Source organism: Chionomys nivalis, chromosome 3 (assembly GCF_950005125.1).
Source record: "Chionomys nivalis chromosome 3, mChiNiv1.1, whole genome shotgun sequence".
Classification (NCBI taxonomy): domain Eukaryota; kingdom Metazoa; phylum Chordata; class Mammalia; order Rodentia; family Cricetidae; genus Chionomys; species Chionomys nivalis.
Genome location: NC_080088.1, coordinates 73,746,906 through 73,758,005, shown reverse-complemented (window position 1 = coordinate 73,758,005; position 11,100 = coordinate 73,746,906).

The window sequence follows — 11,100 nt, the reverse complement described above, 5'->3', positions numbered from 1 at the left end:
ATCCAGTGTTCAAATGCATGAGCCTAGATGGTGTGGCAGTACCTCTATTCCCTACACTGGGAAGGCAGCTGCAGGCTGATGTCTGGGAACTCAAAACCAGCCTGGGCTACATAGTGACTTCTAGGCCAGCAAAGACCATGATCACATGAACTTCCTGTAGAATCTAACAAATAAACTGCACACATTTTATTCTTGTGTTTAGAAAAAGAAAGCAAGTCAGGACTGGATATCATTCCCAAGTCCTTACAAACTGGGTGGTGAAATAAGGCTCTCCCAGGCTGACACAGAGGTTGAGGCAAATGGTCACCTGGAGGGATTGCAATGAGACAGCCCCGTGCCTGCACCAAAGAAAAGGAAATGCTTTGCTTGTGAAGTTTAAGCACTGCACTGGAGAAGTGAAATTTGAATGTTTAGTAGTAAATGCTTCACCAGCCTGAACTATATACCATCCATCTTCAACTTAAAATCATAAACACTGTACAATCATAAAAACTGCACAGTTGTCAAATGTTTTGATTATTTATTAGTGTGGAATTTTTCCACCTTATTTATGTAGGTATTTTGTGCTAAGAACTTTCCTCTTAACACTGCTTTCTTTGTGTCCCATAAATTTGGATATGTTGTGTGCTCATTTTCAATAAATTTTTGGAAGTCTTTAATTCTTTATTTCTCTCTTGACCCATTAGTGATTCAGGTGAGCATTGTTTCATTTCCATGTGTTTGTAGGCTTTCTGAAATTAATGTTGCTTTTGAATTCTAATTATAAGACCTGGTAATCCCTTAAAATACATAGGGTTATTCCAAATTTTATGTATCTGTTGAGCTTTGTTGGGTGTAGTAGTCTGGGCTGGCCTCCGGGGTCTTTTCATGTTTGCATCACACTTGACCAGGACCTTCTGGCTTTTATTGTTTCCGTTGAGAAGACAGGTATAATTCTGATAGGTCTTCTTTAGATGTTACTTGACCTTTTTCCTTTGCAGCTCTTAATATTCTTTCTTTATCTTCTTGTTTTGAGTAGTATGTGGCAAGAGAACTTTTTTTTTGGTCTAGTCTATTTGGTGTTTATAAACATATTGTATCTTCATATGCATATATTTCTTTTGGTTGGGAAAGTTTTCTTCTATGATTTTGTGGAATACATTTTCTGTGCTTTTGAGTTGGACTTCTCCTTCTTCTATCTCTATTATTTCTATGTTTGGTCTTTTCATGGTGTCCCATATTTCCTGGATATTTTGTGTTAACCTTTGTTAGAGTTGATGTTTTCTTTGACTGATGAGTCTATTTTGTCTGTTTTGTCTTCAACGCTTGCGATTCTCTCTTCCGTGTCTTGTAGTCTGCTGTTTATTCTTGCATTTTTGGTTCTGTTTTCAGAACCAAATTTTCTGTTTTCAGAATTTCCTCAATTTATGTTTTTGTTATTGCCTCTATTTCTGTTTTTAATTCTTGAACTGTTTCTTTCATTTGTTTGATTGTTTTTTACTCAGTTTTCTTTAAGAAATTTGTTGATTTCTTCCAATTTTTGTCTTTTCCTCAATTTCCTTGAGAGCATTTTTCATTTTCTCTTTAAGGGCCATTAATATACTCCTAAAGTTATTTTTCAGGTCATTTTTTTCTGTTTCATCTGTATTGTGATGTTCAAATCTTGCTGTTTTAGAGACACTAGTTTTTGTTGGTGTTGTGTCACTCTTTGTAGTGTTGAGTGTGTTCTTATATTGCCTACCCATCTTTTCCTCTGATTGGTGTAGCTGGAGCTGTGTCTCTGGTGATCAGTCTTCCAGGTGCCAGTGGAGCCAAGGTTCAGATGATTGCTCCTCGTGGTGGAGTTGGGCCCATGGTTCCAATTACCATGAGGTCACTTGGCAATTCGGGAGGTTGCTAGGTACTCTGGGAGTTCACTCTGCAAGCCCAGAGGTTGCTAGGAACCACTCCCACAGTGGTTGCTTGCTTGGGCCTGCTCCTGCAGAAGTCACTGGATTGGTCTTGCTCTGATGGATTTTGCTGGCTCAGGCGTGTTCCTACAGTTGTCCAAGGATCTGGCCTGCTAACTTGGAGGACTCTAGCCTGGTCCTGGTCCTGCAGAGGTCGCTGACTGGTGTCTAGTTCCACAAAGGCCCGTGGCCTAGGCCTGCTCCCTACCTCAAAGGTCACTCCCTCATACCTGCTCTTGCAGAGGTCTTGGGTCTGCTCCTGCAGATGTCCCTGACTTGGTCCTGCTCCTGTGGAGGGTGCTGGCTTGGGCCTGCTCTGGCAAATGTTCCTGATTCAGGCCTTTTCCAGCAGAGGTAGCAGGCTTGGGCTTGCTTCTGCAGGTGTCTCAGTCTTAAGCCTGTCCCCGCAGAAGTCACCAGACTGGGCCTGGTCCCAAGGAGTTTGCTGGCTCAAGCCTGCTCCCATGGAGGTCACTGATTTAGTTCTGCTCCAGCACAGATCACTAGCTTGCGCCTGCTCTGGTGGAGGTCGCTGGCTTCAGTTTCAAGTTTTCTAACCACGCTAAATGCTACCTCAGCTGTTGACTTAAGAGAAACATTTCAGAGCTTTTTAGGAAGAATTTCATGTTTGGTCTTTCTCTCAATCTTTTCTAATTTATTCCTAATTTGTCTTATTATTACATTTTATGTTGATCATACCTCACTCATGCACATGAGATAAAGCAGTTTAAATAAAGAAGTGTGAAGTGTTCGATGAGAATTTTCCAGTAATCCTCCTTATGATGAATGATTTAACTGTAGATATTTTGTTTATATGCTAGGTTGGTTGTAAATACTCGTAATAGCCCAGCAGCCATTTGTAACAGTGCACGACACCACTGCATTTCATCTTTGTCGTTATTTTCCTTAAATAACTTGGTGTGAGGAATCAGACCTGGAAGACAAATCGTTTGGGTTCACATGAATGGATGGTTGACCTTTTCTGATGATTGCATCCCCAGAGAAGTACAGATGGGAAGTAGAGTGCAGTTAGTGGGGAAACAAGAAATGTGCTCTCCCTTGAGAAAAAGTCAAGTTGTATGGTTCCTTGGGAAGCTCAACAGCTATTCTATGTCATTCCAGTCCTATCTGTAGATTCATGGAAAATGTCAACATGCAACCATATTAAAGTCTATGCATAAATGTCTCTAGTAACATGGGTCATAACTACCAACAGTATAAGAAACTAAATATTCAACCAATAGGTTGATATCAGAAATGAAATATTCGCAGCCGAGTCTTCAATTTTATATATGTCCAGTGTGCTTTACTACAAACAATTTTTCTGTTTTTAAAATCTCAATCAGCGAGTGCACACAAGGCTCAGTCACCCTTTTATCTGCTGTGGAAATGAAGCTCAGAGCAGTTGCCTCACCTGCTAGAGGACAGTTAGCTTGGACCACACAGTTGTAGTCAATCAAGCTCCACACTGCTGTCCACTTCCTATCACTAGCAGTTTCCTTGTAAATGGGCAGGACTGTCAGATGCCAGGAACACACTCACATTGGTATCCACAGACCACAGGCTTCTCATATTCTGGTCACAAAAGATACTCTTCAAATACAAACATAAATGTTTTACATGGTTTAATTTTTCTCCACCTTTATATTAAAGTTCTTTGGACCAAAAGAGAGAGTGGTGTTGTTTCTTTCAAAAATATTTCTTGCTGTACACTTTTTAATGCTTTAAATAGCGAGGAATGAATAAGAGTCTGTGCAACACCCCGTATGTTCCCCTCGTTCTGTCTAGAGCTCATTAAACAGTCCCAAGTCATCCTCTTGGTTAGATGGTCCCTGGCTACTCTTGTAACTTCTCACTTCTTGATGTTTGAGAAGTGGTGGCTGCCATCCTCATAATTTCCTCTTCTCCCCCCTTTATGTTGGATCAAAGATTATTCTAGATCATGGTACTGTCAAGATATGCCACTCTAAGCAACTGCTACTTCTTGCTCATGGACTATATAAAGACTCATTCTCACTAATACAAGCAGAAATGTTTGAGATTTGGCACTGCTTCCTAAATGTCACAACCCAAGACAACTCTGGCTTCAGAATTTACCCTGTTTTCCTAAACCACTTTTTCTTTTGGTCTGCCATTTTGCGGAGTTCATTTATTTGCATTAAAAATTTGTAAACATTGACAAATCTGATTAATATGAAAACAAGCAAGTAGGACATCATTTCATATTTTTTGTCTTCTTATCAAATTTGACCAGATCCACTAATTAAACAAAGGAGAAGTACCACAGGATGAGTACTGCACTGGAGATATTCACAGAGGACATTCTGGGCTTGAACACTGTATGTGTACATTATACTAAAAGTGACATTGTACTGTGACGGATGAGGAAAGGAGAAAGGGCAGGGAAAGGAAGTTGGTGGAAGAATGGGAACAAGTGGGATGCCAAGAGGGAGATTTCGAGATGTAATGAGAGGACACTGAATGTTTAGTCAGTGCTACCAGGAGAAGAGTATTTTCTTGTACACAATGTATCTTCGCCTATTTGCCATGCTAGCTACAGTATGGAGACATAGTAAAATACTTCCTGTCTAATGACAATAAACTGAAGGTTATTGGTTTTCTTCTAAAACCATTTTCCTGGGCCAGCATTTATCAATGGAATTGCTAAGTTGTCTAATTTCTAAGTACACATAGATTGGTTAGTTGTTGATATTTTCTTTTTAATAATTATTATGTAATTATTACTTATTACACATTTCTGCGTAAGCACTCCACTTACCTGTAGTGGTTAAATATTTAGAGTACAGTTAGGAATTAGGCTGGTTTAGGAGAGCGGTTCTCCTCTAAGTTCATGACCTCAGGAGCCACATGTAACTGACTAGGGTTACTGAACCTGGTGTGAGTTCCCTGTTAAGTCTGGAGTCCAACCAGACAACTGTTGGTGACTTCCAGGATGTGAGTGCCACCATCACAGCTTTAAAGATACCTTATCGTGCTGCACACTGCCTAGCTCATCGTCTTCTCACGTGTGTGGGCCTATTGTTTGATTCCCCTGCTTAGGGGTTTTAATGAAAGTGAGTCCTCAGGGAAGAAGCTTTCCAGTCAGTTCCACCTCAGATCCACCCAGTCCATCTGCAAAGCGAGTGCTCACATACCAATAGCATTGGAGGCCACCAATGGCAAAAGCTACACCTTATATTGTGTTGTGAGTCTCTTAAACATTCCTAACCAACAGCTCAAAATGAAGATTCTCCTTTCTGATACAGGGTTTTCTGTTGGTTGCGGATCTTAGGTGGAAGTATTATTACCCCAAGTGGTTTAACTTCTTATATATAAATGTGTGTCTATATGTGTGTATGTGTAAATACACATTTATATGTAATATACATTCACTTACATGTATGTAATCTATGTAATGCTAGACACTCCAAGCACCCATAGGTTATTTATCCCCTCTCTCCCTCTGCTTCTGTTTTTCCCTCCACAAACGAAGTGGACCACACTCTGTTTTCCCTATTTCCCACTTCACATCACTGGTACCCTTCTGTTGTCCTCTCTAGAGCTCCTGGTATGGTTTCTTTCACTTTTCTGTTTTCTGTGTTATTCCCAGTAATATATTTACATCTAGAGATCTGGAGTCAGGAACCACAGGTGAGAGGAGAACACGCAGTGTTTGTCTTTTCAGATCTATCTCTGCTACCATACTAAATATAATATTTTCTAGTTTTATTTCTTTACTTCAGAATTTCAGGTCTTCATTTTTGTTATTGTTATTGGTGTTTGTTTTGCTCTTTTCAAGATGATGTTTTTGGAATTCACTGCTCTGACCCAGCTGGCCTCGAAATCAGAGATTCACCTGCCTCAGACTGGGATCAAAGGTGTGCACCACCACTTCTAGACCCAGTATTTCATTGGTTTGTAGCTACACTGTGTATATGTACCAAATTTTTATTATCTATTCATTAGCTGAAGGACATTTATACTATTTGCAGGGATTATTACTAGGGCAACAATTTACACGGCCAAGCAATTAGTTGTGGAGTGCGATGTCTAATATTCCAAGAAGGGGTCTCCCTGTTTATGTTAGATCCAGTTTTGGCCTTTTGAGAATTATCCATAATATCCATAGCAGCCGTCCCAGTTTACAATCCCACAAACTGAAGGAGAGCTCCCCTTTATCAAGATCCTTTCCATCATTTGTTCTCAGTTGTTTTCTTGATTTTAGACATTTTCTGAATTGGTCAAAATGAAACCAAACATTCTTTTTTTTTTAAAGATTTATTTATTGTATATAGAGTATTCTGCTTGCAAGCATGTCTTCAGGCCAGATTGGTCCTCTGTCAGATGAATGGCTGGCGGTGGTTCTCTCCCTTCCTGTGCTCTTCCTCTTCATTCAGTGGATGTTTTCTTAATTGTGCAGAGGTTTCTTGTTTTATGAGGTTCCACTTGTCCACTGTTGACTGTTCCTGGGCATGTGGAGTCCTATTCAGACAGCCCTTTCCCACACCTACATCATAAAGCCCTGCTTCTGTGTAGCATGAATAATAAAAATCCAGACACAAATATTGGAGTTCAAGCTGAAAATCACAAAAGCAAAGCAGCTAACCACTCAAGAGACCTGCTACCTCCACCAACCCTTCAGGCTGAAAGGACAAGATCCTGTCTCTATGAATCCTCAGACTCCACACTCCAGTGAGTTCCATTGCTTCTGTCTCCGCTTCGCCGGTGCTGGTGAGGTGACTCCCAAACACTGGGATTAAAGGTATGAGCCACTGCCACCTGGATCTGTTTCTGGATCGATCTTGTGGAGCCCACGGTAACCCTGAACTCAGAGAGATACAGAAGTCTCTGTCTCTGGAGTCCAGGAATTAAAGCTATGTTCCACCACTTCCTAACCCCTAGTGGCTTAGCTTTGCATTCTGATCTTCAGGCAAGCTTTATTTATTAAAATCAAAATAAGATGTCACTACACCTATGTTTTCTTGTACTATGTTCAGCATTTCAGGTCCCACACTCTGATCCTTAACCCTTTCGAATTTAATGCTTTCGCAGAGTGATAAATTCCAGCATAGTTCCACTATTTGCCCATGTGTGCATCCAGTGTTATCAGGATTCACAGCATCATTTGTTGTTGTTGCTGTTCGTTTTTTGAGACAGGGTTTCTCTGGGTAGCCTTGACCATCATAAGACTTTAGACGAGGTTGGCCTCAAACTCAGAAATCTGCCTGCTTCTGCCTCGTGAGTGGCAGGATGAAAGGTGTGCTCCACTGTCGACCAGCTGTCAGGAACATTTTTGAAGATGCTTTTAACATCTTTGTCAAATATGACTGTAATTGTGTGAGCTCATGTTGGGGTCCTTGCCTTTGCTCTGTTGGTTATATGTTTGTTTTATTCCACTACCTGTGTATTCTTTTTTTATTTTATTTTTTTTTTACTTTCCTTTTTTTTTATTGAAAAAAAATTTTCTGCCTCCTCCCCGCCTCCCATTTCCCTCCCTCTCCTCCCGCCCCTCTCCCCCTCCCCCCACTCCTCTTCTCCTCCCTCTCCAGTCCCAGGAGCAGTCAGGGTTCCCTGCCCTGTGGAAAGTCCAAGGTCCTCCCCCCTCCATCCAGATATAGGAAGGTGAACATCCAAACTGTCTAGGTTCCCACAAAGCCAGAACATGAAGTAGGATCAAAACCCCGTGCCATTGTCCTTGGCCTCTCGTCAGCTCTCATTGTCCGCCGCCATGTTCAGAGAGTCCGGTTTTATCCCATGCTTTTTCAGTCACAGTCCAGCTGGCCTTGGTGAGCTCCCAATAGATCGGCCCCACTGTCTCAGTGGGTGGGTGCACCCCTCGTGGTCCTGACTTCGTTGTACATGTTCTCCCTCCTTCTGCTCCTCATTAGGACCTTGGGAGCTCAGTCCGGTGCTCCAGTGTGGGTCTCTGTATCTATCTCCATCCATTGCTAGATGAAGGTTCTATGGTGATATGCCTACCTGTGTATTCTTATAATGTATCTTGAAATCAGTAACAGTCAACTTTCTATCATTGTTCTTTTTGATCAGAATTCTTTTTGTTAGCCAGGATATTTTGTGAATTCCATGAATTATAGTTTTTAAATATATATTTCTATGAATAACATCATGGGACTTTGATAAGGACAATATTGAACCTGTATGTTCTTTTTGGTTCAATGGTCATGTTCATAATAATCATTTTACTGATACATGAGCATGAGAGGCTTTTCCATTTCCTAATGTGTTCCTCAATCTCTTTCTTTCAGAGATTCATAGTTTTTATTTGGGCCTTTAGCCTTTTTTGTTAGGTTTATACCAAGATACTAAATTTGGGTTTCGTTTGTTCTTTTTCCATATTCTTAAATTGTATCATAATCATGTATCTGTGCTCCTTTTGATTTTTTGGTTTTTGCAATTAGACCCCCCTGTGTGTGGGAAGGTGTGTGTGTGTGTGTGTGTGTGTGTGTGTTTGTGTGTGTCCGAGACAACCAAAGTTGACTCTTTCTACCACGTGGTTCACAGGAATTTAACTTGGGTCATCAAGATTTGCAAAAGTTCCTTTACCTGCTGAGGCATTGTCCCCATCCCATTATATTTTGATTGCACCAAGTCTTTTGAGTGATACCCATTATACTGAAAAACTTCTTACTGGCCTTTGGTTATATGAAGAAAAGGAAAATTGATTCTCATGCTCCTATATGATTGTTTTTGTCATAATTTTCAGTAAGCTTTTGTTTTATGGTATGGTAACATGTGGGTGAATAACTATTAAGTCAATGGATTTCACATTGTTAATTAGAAATATCTTTTCTTTGTTTTCTACAGTCTTTCACTGTATCAGCAACACATTTGGACACAGTGAATGATATAATTAAGAAGATACGACCATTGATGGGAATACCCGTGAGTGACTCCAAAAGTTTTTTTGCTTGGCTAATCAACTTTTCTTTTATGGTCCATACATATTTAATATCTGGATAAACATCACTGTCAGATCCTTAATTGCTCTGTGTGTCAATTTCCCATTATTACATCTCCATTTGAAGAAGCACAGACAGTTAACATGTTACATTATTCCCTGTAGAATGTTAAGAGCTACAGACAGGAAATAATCAAACTGAAAACAATAAAAGAGAAAGAAAGTGAACAATATAAAGAATCAAAGAAACAAAAAGTTAGTTCTTCAAGAAAATAAAAAGAATGGACAAATCCTTATCCAAACCAGCCAAAAGGCAGAGAGGAATATCCAAATGAACAAAATCAGAAATGAAAAGGGAACATGACAAGAGACACTGAGGAAATCCAAGAATTATCAGGTCATACTTCAAAAACATGTACACCACAAAATTGGAAAATTTAAAAGAAATTGACATTTTTCTAGATAGGTGCCATATACCAAAATTAAATCAAGATCAAATAAACAATTTAAGCAGACTTATAACCCCTAATGAAGTAGAAGCAGTCATTAAAGTTTCCCAACCGAAAGAGCCCAGGATCAAATAGATTCAGCACAGAATTCTAGCAGAATTGCAAAGAAAAGCTAGTACCATACTCCTCAAAATATTCCACACAATAGAAACAGAAGGAACATTGTCAAACTTTTATGAAGCTACAGTTATGCGGATACCCAGACCACAGAAAGCTGCAACAAAGAAAGAGAATTACATACTAGTCTCCCTCATTAATAGTGATGCAAAAGTACACAAGTAGCCAGGCGGTTCTGGCTCACAACTTGAATCCCAGCACTCAGGAAGCAGACAGGCAGATCTCTTTGAGTTCAAGACCAACCCGGTCTACAGAGTGAATTCCAGGACAGGTTCCAAAGGTATAGAGAAACCCTGTCTCAAAAGAAATCAAAACACTCAGGAGGAGTCAAACTTTTGCTATTTGCAGATGATAGGATAGTATACATAAGTGACCCCAAAAACTCTACCAGAGAACTCTGACAGCTGATAAATGTGGAAGGATACAAGCTTTATTCAAAAAAATCTATAGCCCTCCTATATACAAATGATAAATGGGCTGAGAAAGAAATCAGAGAAAAATCAACCTTTACAATAGTCTCAAATAATATATCTTGGGATAACACTAACCAAACAAGTTAAGACCTATATGGCAAGACCTTTAAATCTTTAAAGAAAGAAATCAAAGAAGACATCAGGAAATTGAAAGATCTCCCATGCTCTTGAATAGGCAGGATCAACATAGTAAAAATGGCAATGTTACCAAAAGCAACCTACAGATTCAATACAATCCCCATCAAAATCCCAACACAATTATTCACAGACCGTGACAGAACAATACTCAACTTCTTATGGAAAAACAAAAAAAACCCAGGATAGCCAAAATAATCCTGTACAATGAATAAACTTTCAGAGGCATCACCATCCCTGACATCATTTTCTACTTTAGAGCTATAATAATAACGGGGGGGGGGGGGGGGGAGAAGCTTGGTACCAGCACGAAACAGAGGTGGATAAATAGAATTAAAGGACCTAGTCCACAGTGAGCCTGAGAAAACAAGCTCCACGGAGCGGGAGCAGATTCAGTCCAGGAACATTTGAGGACCAGGACTAAGCCAGCAACATGAGCCAGAGCAGATCTGAGACAGCGAACTTCACAGGAACAAGAACAAGGGAGCAACCGCTAAGCGAGTGAGACAGAGACAGAGACCGCTAAAGGTCCAGACGTGAATCTGGGACCTTAAAGGGAGTAGACCTAATCCAGGACCCCTGTGGGTCCAGGCTTGAGTCTGGGATCTCAGAGGGAGTAGGCCTGAGCCAGAACCTCTGTGGGTCTGGACATTGGTCTGGGATGTCAAAGGGAATAAGCAGGAACCAGAAACCTCTACACATCTAATCATGAGTGGGTCTGGGTGCATCTGTGCATAGGAAGTCCGAGAGCCAGAGTCCTTTACAGGATCAACCCCAAGCCAGAGACTTCTGTAGGAACAGATCCAGACCAGGGACATTTACAGAAACACATATGAGCCAACAACCTAGGCTAGAGCAGTTGTAAGACAACAAACTCCAAAGCCCAGGAGCGCTGAGTGACCTTGAGGAATGTGGAGTGACCAACAGTGTTACTAGAACCTTGGCACTGACTGTATCATGAGGAACAACCATCTGAGCCTTGAATTCACTGGCACCTAGAAGATTAATCAACAGAATCA